Source organism: Marmota flaviventris, chromosome 12 (assembly GCF_047511675.1).
Source record: "Marmota flaviventris isolate mMarFla1 chromosome 12, mMarFla1.hap1, whole genome shotgun sequence".
Taxonomy (NCBI): Eukaryota; Metazoa; Chordata; class Mammalia; order Rodentia; family Sciuridae; genus Marmota; species Marmota flaviventris.
This window is the reverse complement of record NC_092509.1, coordinates 94,063,886-94,081,761: the sequence shown is the minus strand read 5'-3', so window position 1 is coordinate 94,081,761 and position 17,876 is coordinate 94,063,886. Positions and strand designations below refer to the sequence as shown.

The 17,876-nt window shown below is 42.8% G+C and overlaps 1 protein-coding gene across 1 annotated transcript in view; it reads left to right on the top strand.

Moving 5' to 3' along the window:
* The first annotated feature begins 1,463 nt into the window (after positions 1-1,463).
* Positions 1,464-17,876, top strand: part of C12H1orf21 (chromosome 12 C1orf21 homolog) — a 211,764-nt gene continuing 195,351 nt past the window's right edge. The window contains exon 1 of the mRNA XM_027935032.2: positions 1,464-1,802. The gene's annotated coding sequence lies outside the window, so the exon portion shown is untranslated. The remainder of the gene's footprint in view (positions 1,803-17,876) is intronic.

Sequence of the window (17,876 nt, the reverse complement as noted above, 5' to 3'; positions counted from 1 at the left end):
GGGAACAGGGATGGTGGCTGACAGCCCCGATTGAAACCCAAATGTGTCTACTCTCCCCTCTTAACCACTCCTTTTCAAGTGGCTACACTACAAAGAATTCGGGTTACAAAGAAAAAATAAACTAGAATATGTATAATAATAACAAACAATATCCAAGTTTAATTTCAGGAACAATGTGACACTAGCCCTTCAGGCTGATAAAAAGATGGAAAACAGGAAGACCATTTAAAAAAAAAAGCTAATTTCCTAGACATTAATGGGTGATTACTAAGTCATTTCATTAAGCTGAATTATGAATTCGCTTTTCAATTAAGTGTCTCATCACTGCCACTGCTCTGTGTCTCTTTCCACTTTCCAACTTCATCTTGGCCAAACGTGGGAAACTGGGTTTGTGAGTAATCCGCGAGGTCCTCGGAGGACCTTTTGCCTCTATTGTTTTCTTGGGTGTCCTCACTCTGGGGGCCTGACATTCCTCGCGTGTCTAAGGCAATCAAGGAGCAGTGAAGCGCGGGGGGGAAGCAGCACAAAAGACATCCAAGGCTATCAGTGCAGGGAGATCAATTCAGGGCTCACATCAAACACCCAGCGTGCCGGGAAGAGGAGAAAAACACGCTTTTCCAGAGAGTAGGAAATTGGTTGACCTTCGGTGAGATGCCGCAAAGAACTGGACGCATGAAGTGGTGGACTGTGATATTTTTAGACCCCAAACCATCCCCCAGCAGGAGCGGCCCCAGCCCTTGGGTCCTAGGAGGCCAGCAAGGGGAGAAGGGCGCGGGGCTCCGGTCTTGCCTTCCAGCGAAGCGTCCACCCAGTCGCCGGTGCTTCGTTCATCATGCAGGCGCCGCAGCTTCGGGGCAGGGTGGAGGCGGTCGGTTGGCGGGGCCGGGGAGGCTGGCTGAGCCCGCAGGACCAGCGTAGCCTGGGAGGGGAGGAGCCGCGCGCAGGCCGAGGATGCCCAGCCTTCTTCCCCCGACTGCTGCCACCAGGCACAGCCACGCGCTGGACCCGGATCTCCCGCAGAGCTGCGCCCGCGCGGGCTCGCGAGCAGTCCCTCGGCTCCCACGTTACCACCCAAATGACAGGCCCAGGAAGGCCACAGGGACACAGCTTTGCAGTCCGAGTCTCCTCTCCAGTTGGCCTCCCCGCGCGAGAGCGCGCGCGCAAACACACACACACACACACACACGCACATGCACACGCGCACACACACACACACACACACAGATATCCCTCCTGCATTCCGGCGGCCCCCGAGCCCGCGCCCCGGCCCTGCCTCCCCAGTGCGCCGCGCCCGGGCGGCCTCCGCAAGCCCCTCCCCGGAGGAGGGGAGCAGGACGCGCGCGGGAGCCGGGCGCGGGGAGGGACTGGCGGCGGGGGAGTGTCTGGCTGCCCCCGCCCCTCGAGTGAGTGACTGGGCGAGGAGGTCCCCTCCCTCCCTCCTTCCCGGTCCCCACCCTCGCTCGCTCCCAGCCAGCTCCCGCTCGCTCCCTGCCCACTCCCGGGGGGACGATCCGTGCCGCGGCCGCCGCGGCCACCGCTTCTTTCACACTTTAGTTGGGAGCTGCGCGCCGCGCTCAGTTACTGGAGAGCTGGCCGCGCGCCGCCGCCTCCTGCACGCACGCACGCGGGCCCGGCTTCGGGGTTTTCTGCTGTTACTCCAAGCGGCGGGGAGGAGGGGGAGACCCGGACACACTGTGGGGAGGAGGAGGAAGAGGAGGAGGAGGGAGGAAGAAAAAAGGCGAGGAGGCAAGGGGCGGGGGGCGGGAGGCTTGCCACCTTCAGCCCCCCCGCGAGCGCCCAAGGTAAGCGGGAGCCATCACCAGTCAGCCCTGGGGCGGGGGGAGTTGTCGCCGCTGCCCGCCTGGGCTTGGCTCCCCGGGCATCCCCGGGTGGGTTGGGAGGGAGGCCTGCGGGGTGTCTGCCGCGCGGAAGGGATGGGAACCGCGGTCGTGGCGCTGCCGGCGCTGTGCCCGGGCCGGGGCTGCTGCTGGTGCGGGGCTGGTGGGGCTGCTGCAAGGGACGGAAGCTTGGGTGGGGGAGCTGCAGGGGGCGTCTGCCTGCCGGGGTGGAGGGGCTGGGATGCGGTTGGGGCTGCTGACGACTTTCGTCACATCGAGGCCTGGGTGGCTGGTGTTAGACACCCCTCCCTTCCCACCCGCACCCCCCGCCGCCCTCAGCCTTCCTGCTCTTCTCTAGCTTTGCCTGTAAGCACTGTACTTTGCACGCCGGAGCTGGAAAGAAAAAAACAAAATTTAGACCCTTTGCTAAGTATCCAAGTCCCTTCTCTTCGCTCGTACCGACTGATGTGTTTATGTGGGTGGTGGGATTCCCGGGGTTCCTGAAGTTTTGACCTTTCCGGGGTGGCTTGTTTCTGTGCATGTTTGCCCTCCTCGGTGTATTTATCATTCGTGCTCATTCGAGCAGCCAGAGGGTGCTTGGTTATTGTGTACGAAACAGATTTCACTCCCCTCTGCAGGCAGTTTGCGAAGTGCGGCCGCCGCGGCTGCCTTTGGTCTGCTGGTTAATGTCCTTCCCTATCATCCACCCTGCCCCCCTCTCGCTACAGAAGGATTTTTTTTTTTTTTCTTTCCCTTTCCCCACTTACTGTTTGTGTGAGAGAAGTCCCTGAGCTCAAGGGCTCTCACCACCCATTCATTTCTTTTCTTAAAGCTGTGAATGGCTCAGGCATCTTGGTGAAAATTGGGGTGGTTTTCTTTGCTCCAGGAGTTGCACGGTCAAAGATAAAAATATACCCACATAAACACGCATTAATCCTGAGAGATGGCAAGCACAGTTTGAGAGAGAAGTGATTTATTTCCAATAGGAAGTTGACAGCCTATGAAATACCTCCATGCATGTGGGGTAGGAAAATTGTTTTAAAATAGATAGAGCTTATGTTCTCTGGCTGGAAGACAGCCATAAGTTCAGTTATTGGAGCAACTCTGAAAGTGATACGCCCTGATCACCCAAAACCTCAGTGAAGACACTTACTCTGACTCAGACTTGGGAGGGGGCTGACACACCATAGATTCCAAGCAGTGCTTTTGTTTTTCTTTTTTCTTTTAGACCATTTGGGGAAATGACAAGTTCATTACACAGACATATGTAGCGAACCTTCCTGTTCAAGGGCTCACCTTCTACCTAATGAGAATAACCTTTCATTTTGGTAAATTTGGGATGTACCAGGATGGGAAAAATCATGGGTGGAGAGGGCCTGAGCTACTTCAGCTCCAATGGGGGAAGAAAATGTTTCTGAGGGTCTTTTAGGTCCAAGATGCTGAATTTGGGGTTTTTCCTCCCCCTTTTTTGTACTACTAGAGCAGAGTTATAGGATCAGTAAGAACATGTTCTGTATTGGTTGTTTAGAAATGCTGGTGATCAGACATGGAAATTAATTTGGACTTGATCACCTATTTTTGTTTTGCTGCTTATAAAGTAGGAAGTGCTAGTGTGATAGAACAACCGAGTGTATTTATAGGCATTATACTGATGCTGGGACTAGCACTTCATGGATCACAAATGCAGCATTGAAATGTAATCTCCCCTAATGTTTCCTGCTGTGCAGACCCAGCAGAGAACTGCTCTAGAGGGCTGCTGGGAAAGTAATGAAGACAAGGGATTGGTGGATGCTGCAGGAGGGGTGAGGTACCCATGTTGTCTAGATGCCCATCTCATCTGGGGAATATTTCCCCTCCATTATGGCTTAGGTGGTAGAGAGGATTTATATCCTCCAGTGTAAAAAGTTCATCCTAAAAGGATGTGAAGGTTCTAGCTTCCTTCTTCAGGGCTGACTCAGTTTCACTTTGAGTTGAGAGAACAGATTTCTGTTTTCTAAGCCAGTCAGTAATTCATCCTTCCTCCCCTCCCATCTTATTTTGTTTTACAAGGATTTTTGACCACTGTCAAAGGTGATCTGGGATTCTTGAAGCAGCACAGGGTATAAATCAAGAGTTTGCCCATTAATTCTTGCTATTTGTTGTGGCTGATTAAAACACTGTACCAAGGCATCATTCACAGGTTGCTGGGGCCTCTGCACTGGGTTGAATTTGGGATCAGGCAAGCTCTGCCATGTTATAGTCAGAGCAGCTTGTTCTAGGCCCTTTGAGACCCCCTTCTACTGGATATGTTTTTTGTTTTTGTTTTTGTTTTTTTATCAGAAAAGACAGCAGCAGGGGCTGGGACAAGGAATGTTACCATTCCTCCCATCAGAACTGGAGAGAGCAGGAGACTTACTCCCATAGGGTCTGAGTATCCCAGGCTTCATTTGAACCTGTTATATCACTTGCAACTGTATGAAGCACCTTTTCTGGCACACACATTTAAATACACAGATCGTGGGTCTCTCTGTCCTTCAAAGTTTCCTTCCAGCTCTTCTTTGAGAATGGCCCCAAGGAGAGAATATGACAATTAATTAATGCTGGAGGGAGACTATAGAAGGAGATTGCTGACTGTTTAACAGAGAAATAGTCCAAACCTCATTGTCTTCTGATACAGTACTTTGTTTTTCTCCAGCTTGTTAGAACCAAACAGAAGGGGGCGGGTGGCATTGCTTTTGGTTGTCTTCAATGTATCTTCCCTCTTGCTGTTTTGCTGACATCTCAGATTGTGGGCACTGCTTGTTTTATATGGCTTAAACTGTTTAATTCTGGACCTCCCCACAGTGGAATGAAATCAGACTCATCAGAGAGTTAGAGATGAGGAGAGCACGTGGATGGACGGCAGCACTCCAGTGAGCCCTCTGCATGGTACATTGCTGCCTATCAGTTGGAAGTGAAGATGGGACTTAAAATACCAGTTTACATGAAAATAGTTTAGATATAAAAATTGATATACCCCCACCTTTCAGGAACATATTGACTATGTAAATCAACTCACATATCTTACAAATAGGAATTCACTCAGATATTTCATAAAACTTAGGTTTATGAAAATGCAGAAATATTGAAAATATTATTTTGGAAATGAATCTAATGAAGGTTCCCAAGGTGAATGGAGGGCTACAGGAGACTGTGTCAGTGTGAGTGTTTATTAATGTTTTTAGCAAATCAATGCATTTTTTGTTATTTCATGGTTCTTCTTTGAGCTTCAATTTTAAAGCCCCATAGCATGGGGGATGAAAATTTGTGTTTAAATAGATTCTTGTTGAAACATGGAAAGCATAAGTTGCAATAGATAGTATAAAATACTGCTTAGAAAACTTCAAACCAGGGCTTGAGTGCAGGAAAAATTGAAACAGTGAAACTATATTTTTCAAAATGGTGACAGTTTGACTTTCAGATATCATAATTCAAGAGCTTATCTGAAGTGGCATGTAAATTATATATATTCATATTTTAAAGTAGGCAATTATTTAGCTTGACTATCTCAGTTCTGAAGTTTAATTTTACAAGTTAACAGTTGCAACAAGAAGCAACATGACATGATGTGGTTATGCAATTAGGACAGGAGTTGTTGGACGGCTGCTGGGCCCGGAGAGACACAGGATTGAACACACATAGTGTCTGCAGTCACCAGGTTTTAAGAAGTTTCCTTACTTTCTTATTTAGTATGTTGCTGGAAAATGCATGTCCTAGGTTGTGGGCTGGTCACATAATGTGAGGTTGCTTTCTCCTTTCATGTATGGAAGGACATGTCACTGCCCCTGTCTGAAACGGAAGCTGAGAAGCCTGATGAGCCAGGCTGTTGGAGGGCGGGATGGATGGTCTCGCTCATCTCAGCGCCCCCCCCCCCCCCAGCAGCTGGCACACAGCTCTGCACTTGGAAGTCACTGGGCGAGTGATCAAATTGAAGGAATTAACCTAATTAGTTAAGATCTGTAATGTGTCAAAACCTTGGAGACATACATTAGATGCAGACATAAATTTTAATAAACCTGTGTGATGGTTTATTAAGAGTTCCCTATTATGCCTCAGGTAGGGTTTTTTTTTTTTTAATGTTGAAACATATTTGACGAGCAAACATATCAAATGTGATGTTCTGTCAGATAACTGGTATTCCTAGTGGGGGGGGGGGCATCTTCACTTGGAATAGACACAATTTCCCTATTTGACGAACACTCATTTCCTCATGATAGTGGCTTGGCCTTGTTTGTAGGAGGGTTCGTGAATAACAGTGCCTCCTACTTAGCGTGCCTTATGGTTTTCAAGGTCCTTTTTTTGTGCCTGTCTCATCTGACACTTGACTGCAGTCATAGCATTCAGGGTTTTCCATGCTGGGGTCTTCTTGAGTGCCTTGATCAAGGAGTGGTGGAGACATACCGGGAAGCTGAGGTAGCCCCAGCTCTTGATTTATTACATTCACTGCTGCTCCCTCTCAAGTAACTTGGAAGAAGGAAGAGTGGAGCCCTGCCTGGTTCATGGAGCTCCCCCAGGCTCCCAGCACCCTGTGGCTCTCTTGGAAATCTCTCCCCTCCCTTGGGCTGACTTAACCTCTTGGTCCTGCCCAGTATCCCTTCCACCTTCCTCTTCTTTCTGAAGCTTTATCATTCCTACATATTTCCATCCCTAAATCCCTCCTGCTTCTTATCCCGCCACCATACTTGAGCCTGCAAGAGGCGAGTCTTTGGTGCCTGATGAGCTGTTCAGGCATTTCAACCCCTTCTCCAGAGTCACTTTCTCTCGGACTCCGCCCACCTGTTTGTCCAACCGTAGACTTCCTGCTCCCAGCCTGCGTCTCCCTTCTGCCCTCGGGGCCCCTCTGCTGTTGTCCTACTTTGCCCCACGCCTCCTCCCCCGTTCCTCCCACCCACTTCTCCCCTTCCAGCCTCAGATCTTGCAGCGCTTACCTGCCTCTGCCTGTCTCCCGGGCTCCCGCCATCTGAGCAGATGTGTTTATGGCATTCATGAATTGACGGCCGCATACTTCACGCCTGGTTGGGGGGGTGGGGGTGGAATCAGAGCACCCTCCAGCTTAGGGATCTCTGTGTCTTTGTTTTCACTTTTGATTCTCCTGTGTTATATTGTTGACTTTTTAAGCCTCTTAAGCCATTTAATAATAGCCAAAGTACTTTGGTTCTTCACTTAGCTCTTATATCCTCTGTTGGAGGATAGATAAAGGAAATATCTTGATGATTATTGTTATTTTTAAAGATTTGGACAACAAATCTTGGAAAGCGTTTCTGAGCTTTTCATAATAGCACCCTTCCCAAAGTTGCATTGCATGCCAGATTCTCCTTGCTAATCACTCAAGTGGAACGGTATATTTAGTATCATCTTCGTTACCCTTTTCTCCCCAGTTAGTTAGATAAATATGACTGTAACTTGAATCACGTTTTCTCCCCCCCCCTCATTGTTGTGGTTTTACTGCTGTTCATGAAAATTTTGTAAAGCTCACAAGGGCACATTTATGCCAAGTAAAGATTCTTTGGCTAAGACCTAACTTTGTTGATTTCTCCTGTAAGTTTGTAGCCTATGTTGAGTTTATTAGTAAGGTTAGTGGAGGGGGGGGAGTGGTAAATTGAGGATTACTACTGGAAAAACATACCTCATTAACTTATGTGTGTGAATGTGGATTGGTCTTTTTAGAAAATTGCACTTGAAAAAGTAGATCTAACGCAAATTGTGCAATATCCTGAGTGCTGTAGGGCTTTTGGAAGAAGGCGCTTTAGGTAAAGCAGGGAGATGATTGCAGTGAAGTAAGATTTCCCTTTCTTTCTCTCTCTCTCTATCACTGAGCTATAGCCCTAGTCCTTTTTTTTTTTTTTAGACAGGGCCTTCCTAAATTGCTGAGGCTGGCCTCTAATTTATAAGCCTCCTGCCTCAGCCTGCCTCCCCAGTCACTGGGATTATAGGCAAGTGCCACTGAACCTTGCTGAATTCCGTTTTTGTTTTTTTAAATGAAGCTGGTTCTATTAGAGTATGGTGGGTATTGCTGTAGTTTCAGTTCATTGTTAAAGACACAGTTCACTTCTTTTGGTGATTTATGGCTTTGCCAGTCAGAGCTGGGTAGGAAAAGGGGACTGAGAGAGAAGTGGGTAGTTTTCACTAAGATATGGGGACTTTTTTTGGGGGGTGGGTATTGGGGATTGAACTCAGGGGCATTCAACCACTGAACTATTTTGTATTTTATTTAGAGATAGGGACTCATTGAGTTGCTTCGTGCCTCGCCACTGCTGAGGCTGGTTTTTAACTTGCAATCCTCCTGTCTCAGCTTCCCAAGCCGCTGGGATTAAAGGCGTGCACACAGCGCCTGGCTTGGTTGCTAAGGATGGAACCCAGTGCCTCACACATGCTAAGCATGCACTTTGCTAGTGAGCTACACCCCCAGCTTTGGGGGACTTTTTTATACTGGCCATCACAGATGCAAGTGGTAAGTGACAGTGTCAGCAACAATTTAGGAGATATCATGTGTGCTACAGCCACCCCTTAAACCCCAAAGTCAACAAGGAGGTCTGTGTGTGTGATAGAGCCTCTAGAGTCACACTACCATTTCTTTCATGAGAGGGTCAAGAGGCCCAGGGTCAAGGGAGGAGATGCTGCAGGTGAGGTCTGCACAGAGCTTTTTCGAGAATAGATAGTTCATACATGCCAAGGAGCGTGTGACTTGAACACTTTTTTAAAAAGAAATTCTTCCAAAAAGTAATTTTCCCAAGATAGTTTTTGTAACAGTTCTTACAGTTAACAGGTTATAAAGGAATAAGCAGCACATACTTTGTCCCATGTCTCAGGCAGACACTATTTTGAGATGAAGGAATTGACCAACCAGGAACCTTTTTGAGTTGCTTCATATTTGCTGAAAATTCAGTGTTCTGACATTTGTCCAGGAGTCCATGATGGTCTAGATAACAACTCCCCAAACAAATCTTACACTTAGCTTCAGGGTCTCCCCAACACCAGCCCTGGCCTTGTCTTGGGATATCTCCCTTTTATTGTTTCTCTTGAGGTTGAAGCAGTTTCTCAAATCTCAGCTCAAATCCCGTCTTTTTCAAGGAACCCTTTTTCTGCCATAAGATTAGGTTCTCTATTCCTTCCATGAACTCCTGTGAAGTTTGTTTTGTCTTTTTTATTTCATTATTTATTTTTCATTTACATACTTCTTTTTGTGCAAGTGCTGAGGATGGAACCCAAGGCCCCCGTGCATGCTAGGCAAATGCTCTGCCACTGAGCTATATCCCAGACCATCATTTCTAGATTTTTTTTTTTTTTTTGGCCCCAACCAAATGTAAACTCTTCTATCTTTTCTCTAAGCCTGAAGGGTCAATTGTGCTGAATAAGTAGCTATTGGTTAATTGACAGCTAGTCGTTGATCTGAGGCTTGGGATTTTTTTTCTTTGAAAATCTTGCTCTCATGTACCAAAAGAGGAAGTAGAGTCTGGACTGAGAAAAGATAATGGGAATTAGAAAAAAAAAAATTGTTGGTCAAGGTTAAGGCACCTAATCTTTCTTATTAGCTCAGATAATTTATTGAACAAACATTTACTTTTGTTTGATGCTTTGTGTCATCTTGGTGCCTGGCACTAGAGAGATGCTGGAGATACAGAGATAACAAGGCCCAGCCCTGCTTTGGTGCAGTTCTCAGATAAGCAGGGGAGTTGACATGCGAACCATGATGTATAGTGAATAGACACAAGTGCTTTGGGAATTGAGACAAGAAAATACCCAGCTGGGTCTAGAGATAGGCCAGCAGTACACCCCAGTTTCCCGGGGGCAGTCTTGGTTTATTCTCACTGTCCAAATGTTAATCATAGCACCCCTTTACTCTTGAAGAAGGTTCCAGGTTGGGCAATAGGTTATAGGGTTCCCCAGCATCAAGAAGTCATAGAAGGCTCCAGAGAAGGAGGTATTTGGGCTATTCTATTGAAAGCTGCACAGGAGTCCTCTGGGCTAAGGCTTACATTTCCAAAAGTATTGGGGGACTAACATTGGTTCAGTAGTTTTATTTTTATCATTTTCCTGTGGACTTGTAGGTTGGTTTGTAGATTGACATTTGGGGACAAAAGGTTTGGGGGCAGAGGGAAGATGAAGTAGGGCATTTCAGGCAGAAGACACACCACATGGATGTAGATCACTGTGGCTGGACTTTCCATGTGTGATGGAAAACTGGGGAGATGAGGCTCTTGGACCATGCGAAGCCTTTAGGTCAAATTATAGGGTTTGATGTTTGCTCAAAATACAAGCAGTGGGCTGGGTGTGGGGGAGACACATACCCATAATCCCAGAGACTTGGAAGACTACGGCAAGAGGATCCCAAGTTTGAGGCCAGCCTCAGGAACTCAGTGAGACTCTGTCTCAAAATAAAAAACAAAAAGGGATGGGAATGTAGCTCAATGGTGAAGTACCCCTAGGCTCCCCTTCTACCCCCCAAAAAAGGAAAGAAAGAACAAAAAGTTATAGATATATAATATATATATATTCATTCATTCATTCATTCATTCATTCATTCAATGGAAGACGGTGAAAGATTATAAAGAAGGAAGAAACAGAATTTTCCCACAGATGGTTCTTTTGTGAATGTAGGTAAGTGACTAGAATAGGGACAGAGACAGAACGGTGAATTCTAGTACCAACTTGGTAGGCCATGCTGAGAGCTGAGTTAATCCCTTCCAGTGGAGAAAGGAAGCACTTAGGAGAAGAATTTCGTAAGCAGAATTGGTAGGTCTCAGTAAAACTGGGCATTACTCAGAGTGATGAAGGGAGAAAAGGATAATTGCAAAATTTCTGGATGGATCCTACTTGAGGTGGGCAGTCATGGCGTTGCGTGGGGAAGTGGCAATTAACTCAGTTTGAAATAATGATGTATTCTGTTAGGTGGAGATACTGGAAATTCTGACCTGAATTTCAGAGGAGAGTTTAAGATAGAGTACAAGTTTGATTTCTCAGGGAATCGCCCGATCTCCATGGTGAGGTCAGGTCCCTCTGCCTGGCCCTCCTGCTGCACCACCACTTCTCCCCCACATGTGTTCCCAGTATTATAACCGCACCTTCATTTCTGTGATTCTTTGACGATCATTAATCCTGATAAGGTTTTTACCTCTTTTTTTAATCCTCTCGATTCGAAACGACACCCATCACACAAATGAAGTGCAGCACCTATTTGTTGAATAGACGAGGGAATGAATGAAAGTTCTTTTCAAATGTGGGGTCACCATTGTGGGTTGATGTGAGATCCATCACTCAGATCCAGTGAATTCCAGGAAAGGCTACGCAGTAAGATGTGTGATAGAAAAGGATGGGGATGGAATTTGAAAGGTGCAGGCAGGGCCTCAGAGGCAGGAGAACCAGGCCAGGTATGGGTCAGGAAAGAAAGAGGACCAGTTCTGGTAGAATTCTAAGCACTTAGAATTCTCGCATAGAGAAACAAAATGATACCTAAGAGGGTTCCTCAGGATTTAATGTCTGTTACTAATAGAGGTGGAAATCTTTACCTTATGTTGTAGGATTCCAGGCATTTCCTCACTGTTTAAAAAGCTGTGTGGGTACTTTGCATTGTGATGTTATATTGGCTTATGGGGAGTCTGAATTTTTATCACTTTGTTAGTTTTGTATGCCTTATCTAATTTATGCCACCACCTGATGTAGTAAAAATTTGGAGCAATGTTTTGGGAGGATAATGAAACAGCATGTTTAATCATTTATGAGTGTGTGTATTGATTTATAAGGGAATAAAAAAAAATGGGTATTTACATCCCAGCAGATGAATAACCGTCAACAGTAGCGACACATTAAACTTCAACTTTATAACAAAGGATGGTTAATTGTATAATTCCAGAAGTGGAGGCTGAGAAGCAGTGTCATTAAGGGTGTGTCATATAAATAGGGAAATCTTTTGCAGAGATCATCTGTCCTTGTTCTCAGTCTCCTCTGAGAGTTTCCCCTTAGAGGTATGGGAGGCCTCTTGATATAGAGGCTTTGGGTTCAAAAGACGCTATCCCAGTTCATCTTCCTCTATCTTGGTGATTCTGAATAACAATGGCAATAATTGAAAACAGTAATAATAGAAGCTAACAGATCTTGAGTGCTTACTCTGTGCTCAAGTACTGTGTGTTAAGTACATGACATGTATTATCATCTTTACTGCTTGCAACACTATTTACAACAACTACTAAGAGGGCCATTATGTTTGGGATCTTCACCAAGGTGTTATGGCTGATAAGTTGGCGGTGGTGGAACAGGAATCTAGGATCTTCTGCTCTCCAGAAAGCTTTTAATGATCAACTACTCTGGGCCAATTCTGCTGTCCCACTCCCAACTTCCCCTTACCTACTGGATCTTTCTGGAGCCAGGCACAGACATTGTATTATCTTGTCTTTGCATAATAGATATGTCTAAAAGATGAGGCCCCTTTTCTTTTAAGATAACCATAATATCATTACCATACCTAAAATTTTTAAACAATAGTTCTTTCATGTCAAATATCCTGTCAGGAAGCAAATTTCCTTGATTGTCTCACAGTTGTTTATTAATGATACTTTGTCGTATTCAGGATCTGAACAGTTTCTACACCTGAGAGATGAATGCATGGATTTTAACAAAATTTATGTGTTTCAATGAGGTATTTTTGGTTGTTTTGTTTAAGTATCATTATGAATGCAAGCATTTTAACAAAATTTATGTGTTTCAATTCCTTGCACTTATTTCCTTTGAAGCTCAAATTGTCTTTGGTCAGCAGGATACTCTTTATTTATGTCTTCCATTTTCTATTTTTCCCTCTTCCTTTTCGTCCCTAGAAGTTTGTGGAAGAAGCCCCCCTTTTTGGCCTACAGGATTCCTTGCATCGTGTAGCTTGCTGATTGCTGCTTCTTTTATTTTCCTGTGTTTCTGATATTTCCTGTAATCTGGTAGTTTGACCTGAATTGGAAGCTTGATCAGATGCTTGGGTAAAAGTCCATGGTAGAAAGTGTTATGTACGGTCCCTCTGCATTTGTGGACACACAGCCTCTTGGGGAAGTTCAGACTGATCACTGGATTTAGGTCTTGTCAGCCTGATTTCCCACAATGAAGTTGTCCCAGGCCCTTAGAAACCATTGGTGGCCCCTGTCATTTCAGTAAGGGTTATAAAATCCTGATATTCTGTTCTCCCTTCTACATTTGCTAGCTTGAGTTTTTCCCTCAAGAATAACTTAATTGCACCAATTCTGAGGTTACCTTGAGTTCTTGTTTGTGTGGGAAGGTTAAGGCTTGGTTTTCTTCCATCAGTTTTAACCACCATCAGAATAAGTTAATTTTCTAGTATTCTCCAAATAAAACCAATGAGGTATTTTTGGTTGTTTTGTTTAAGTATCATTATGAATGCATGGATTTTAATAAAATTTATGTGTTTCAATTCCTTGCACTTATTTCCTTTGAAGCTCAAATTGTCTTTGGTCAGCAGGATACTCTTTAAATTGGCTTCTGAATCTGTTAGAGTATAATAGACTTTGATAGCTTCTTTACTTTCTGGTTTATTATTCAGGAGATTCAGGCTATTTCAGACTTATCTTGTACTTTATCTACCCCAGCTCTTCGTAGTGGTAAATGGTATTTAGAGACCAAAGTCCATGTTGTAGGGGCTCTCGTTGCCTCAAGGCCAGTCATTATTTGTAGGTTTTTTTCAGTGGACAAAATTAGAAAAATATATATGTATGCATATCTATCTACTGAGACACAGATATAAGCTCATGTATATGTATATATATGTTTTTATGTATGCATTACACATGTACATAAACATACGTGCATTTTGCATGTTGTTTTCTGTTAACTGTAACATCATCTTTATTTTTTTCCTCTTAGAAAAAAGGTAGCATACTGTAGTTACACATCTTCCCTTTTGCTCTAAAGAACATATTTCAGAGATTACTCTGGAGCCATATATGGAATTTTGTCACTGCATTTTACAGCAACAAAAATTCTGTTGTGTTAATATATCTAAGTTATTTATTTGGATAAACTAGGTTGTTTCTAGTGTTTTGATTTTGCATTGTAGTGGAGAGCCTTTATTTTTGTTGAGGGGGGTTTATTTGCAAATGAAGCTAAAACCTGAGCTGAATTAGATGCATAGTGGAACTAACTGTGTAATGAACAACAGCCTTGGGAATATTTATGTTGGTGCCAGTCTATCTTTACAATAGTTTTTTAGAAGTGGAGTAGCTGGATCAGAGGATAAATGCATTTCAGTTTTGCCAGATATGGTATTCCCTTCCTGTCCTCAGGGTATAGTTTCACAACCCCAATTGGAAGTATGATTTAGTGCTACTAAATCCTGTAAATACAGTTTTTCCCCTATATGTTCATATCTATGGTAAAATTTAAGTTACAAATTAGGAATAGTAAGAGATTAAAATAGAACAATTATAAACATTATACTGTAAAAAAATTTATTTGGAACTTGCAAAATATTTATTTCACACTAAGTGGATGCTCACATTTGGTATTTTTGGATCCTCACCAACAGGTATCAGTGAAACCTTTGTGTCTTTGTTATCTAGATAGTGAGAAATGATAATCTTATGCAACTTTGATTTGTATCTCGAATATCATGAGTCGGCTTGAGCTCTTTTTCTTATTTTTATAGATCATTTGCTTTTCTTTTTCTGTGAATTATCTTTTCATAGGGATATTATTCCTAATATTTGATGAACTTTTTTTTTTTCAGTTTAACATCTTCTCTTCTTTTCCAATTATGCTTTTTTTCCTGTTATACAAATTATTTCCCTTGGTGTGGTCAGTTTTATGTCTTTAATTGCCTCATGGATTTGAGTTGGTTTGAAAAAAATTCCCTTACTTCCAGGTTATAGAACAGCACTGTCCAACAGAAATATAATCCAAACCACATCTGTGCATTTTCAACAGCTACCTTAAAAAAAAAAGAAACAGGTGAAATTAATTTTAATAATATATTTTATTTGATCCAGTATATCAAAAGTATTATTTCAGTGAGTAATCGATATTTGAAAGGAATTGAGATATTTTACATTCTTTGTTTTCTGCAGTAAATTTTTAAGAATGATGTGTGTTTTAACTTTTGACATACCTCAATCTGGTCACTAAACTTTTGTTTTAAATGTTTTATCTGTATTTAGATTTCACATATCCAAGTTGTTCCAAGTGTACTTGAAAGTTCTCCAGTACCTGAATCATCAGTTTTTCCATTTAAATTTAAAGTTAAATGAAGTGATATTCAATTCCTCAGTCACATTTGCCACATTTTAAGTGCTCAGTAGCCACCTTTGGACAGTGGCCGCCATTTTGGAGAGCATTATGATACGGAGGGTCACTCATATTTTCTTCTAGTACTTGTGTGGTTTTATCATTAGTATTTAAACCTCTGACCTTATTTTGATGAATGGTACTGGAAATGGATCTAGCTATATTTTTTCTACATGATTATCTGGGTTTCACAAACATTATTAAAAAGTCCATCTTGACCCACTGATTTGAGATGTGCTTCATTATAGAATTAATATCTAGACACAATCAGCTGTATTTTTTCATTTTCTATTTAGTTCTGTCTCTTCATGCTCCACTGCCCTGCTGTATTAATCATAGAGCTGTATAATATGTTTTAATATTATAACCATTCATGGTGCGATGCTATCTCTTGTCTACCAGATTGGCAAACCTGTCAATCTCAGGCTTTTGGCAAGAATGTGGAACAAAAGGAATATGCATATGATTCTGGCGACATTATAAATTGGTTCAGTGTTTTGGAAAGAGGCTTGGAATGTTTTGAAAAATGGTCCTCTGATTCCCCTGAGCCATCAGCATGGCAGGGCATGCTCTTGATTGAGCAGGTAAGGCTGGAGTGGGAGAGTTTTTCTCTAATAACTCTGTTTGCCATGCAAATATTATAATTTTTTTCATTTGAGTTGGGTCACGTAAGAGCTTAAACTCTGACACGTGAGTGAGTACGAACAGAGCAAGCGGAGCCATTCGTAATAGCAAGACACTTGAAGCAGCCCACGTGTCTATCAGTAGAACATTGAATAAGGACATTGTGCTACGTTCATCTTAAAGCATAGTGAGAGTAACCACAGGTGTGAATGTCATACTATATTATTCTTCTATCTTGCTTCTCCACCCAGCATTATGCTTTTGCGATGCAGAATGTTGAGTGGAAAAGTAAGAGAGAAGAATAATGAATGCAGTATGATTCTATTCATGTAAAGTTCAAAAATGCTAAAATAAAGCAATGTATTGTTCACATGTGAGAAGACTTCAGAAAAACAAGGGGATGATTGAAATAATCTGCAGGAGGGCAGTAGATTCTTCTGGGGTGAAGGGTAAGTTGTGCTTGGAAGGGACTCACACAACACTTCAAAGGTACTTGTGATGATCGGATCGGTAGGTAGGTACATAGATACTCATTTTGCTTTTATACATTAAGATAAATGTGTATCACGTGGTTATTTTTTAACAAGAGAAACAATAACAAGAATCCAGACCCAGGAATAGGCCAACCAGAACTCAAATAACCAAATTTATGCTTGAGAAGAACTTCTGTCAGGGATGAAACACGGGCTCTTTTTCTTATTTAGCAGTAGTAATTTTTGATTGGTTATATGGAAGATCGAAAACAAAAATTTGCTTTTAGTGTCTGTGTCAAGCAACAAGAAATTTGTCATCGTGTGGTATGCACACTTAAGTAACTATTACATGGTACAACTAGTCATGTGTTTGTGGGTATTTTGTCATTAAATAATTTTTTTGGTACCACTTACACAAAATATCATCATGGCCAATTGTTGGTACCAGCAATTGAATTCAGGGATGCTTTACCCCTGAACTCTTTTTTATTTTTTTATTTTGATAGAGGGTCTCACTAAGTTACTTATGACTTCCCTGAGTGCTGAAGCTGACTTGGAACTTTGAATCCTCCTTGCCTCAGCCTCCCAAGTTGCTGGGATGACAGTTGTGTGTCACCATGCCTGCCTTCATCATGGCCAATTTTAAACTTTATTTATTGAGAGAAGATTATTGAAGCACATGCTTATTCAGCATATGTTGTATACCAGATGCAGCATGTGCACTAACTCATTAATTTGGAAAATAGTCCTGTGAATAATTAGGTACAGTGTTCCTCTTCTGGATTAATAAATTGATATTCAGAGAGAGTAAGCAGCATATCCAGAATCACACAGGAAATACATGGTGGCATTTTAATGCAGGTTTATCTGGTTTCAAAGCCCATTTTCATAAATTCTGTTCCAAGTATCTTATTAAGAACTTCAGATGTTGAGACCCATCCTAGGAAATTTTGTTTCAGCTCTTCTCAAAATTTCAGAGAAGGAAATCCCTGACTATATTGGGGCAGTTCTTGGAGTATCTAAATGAGTTTTTTTTTTTTTTTTTAAAGAATAAGTTATACTTCATGTTTGTACACCATTATTCTATCCTATTCTATTCTATTTATTTGTTTGTTTGTTTGTTTTTATGTGGTGTTGAGGACTGAACCCAGTGCCTCACATGTGTTAGGCAAGTGCTCTACCACTGAGCCACAACCTCAGCCCCCTAAGGGAGTTCTTGCTTCTCTGTAGTACCATTAGGCAGTTGCTCTCTACCCCTCTGACTTTTGCAGATTTGCAGGCCTTAAAGAATTTGATTGACTGGACTGTGGGAAACTTGCCTGGGTTTCGCTCCTTAGTTTTCTAGTATGAAGCCTTTCCTAGTTTTGCATCCTCAAGATTAGCCTGAACTCCAAAAACCTGTCTGTGGTCGGCCTGTGCAAAACCTTTGCAGTCCATTTTCCCATTTTTGCATTAAGACTATATGTATCTATTTCTCCAACTTGTCAGACTTTAGCACCTCTTGTGGTATCTTCATTCTTAAAGAATAACCTGTGTATCCCAGATTGTAATAGCTAATTAAACTTATTCCCCTCTTTTATCTGTGTCATTAGTTAGCATGTTTTTAATCAGACTCAGCACTAATAATTCTTTTTTTTTTGCTTTGAAGTTTGTA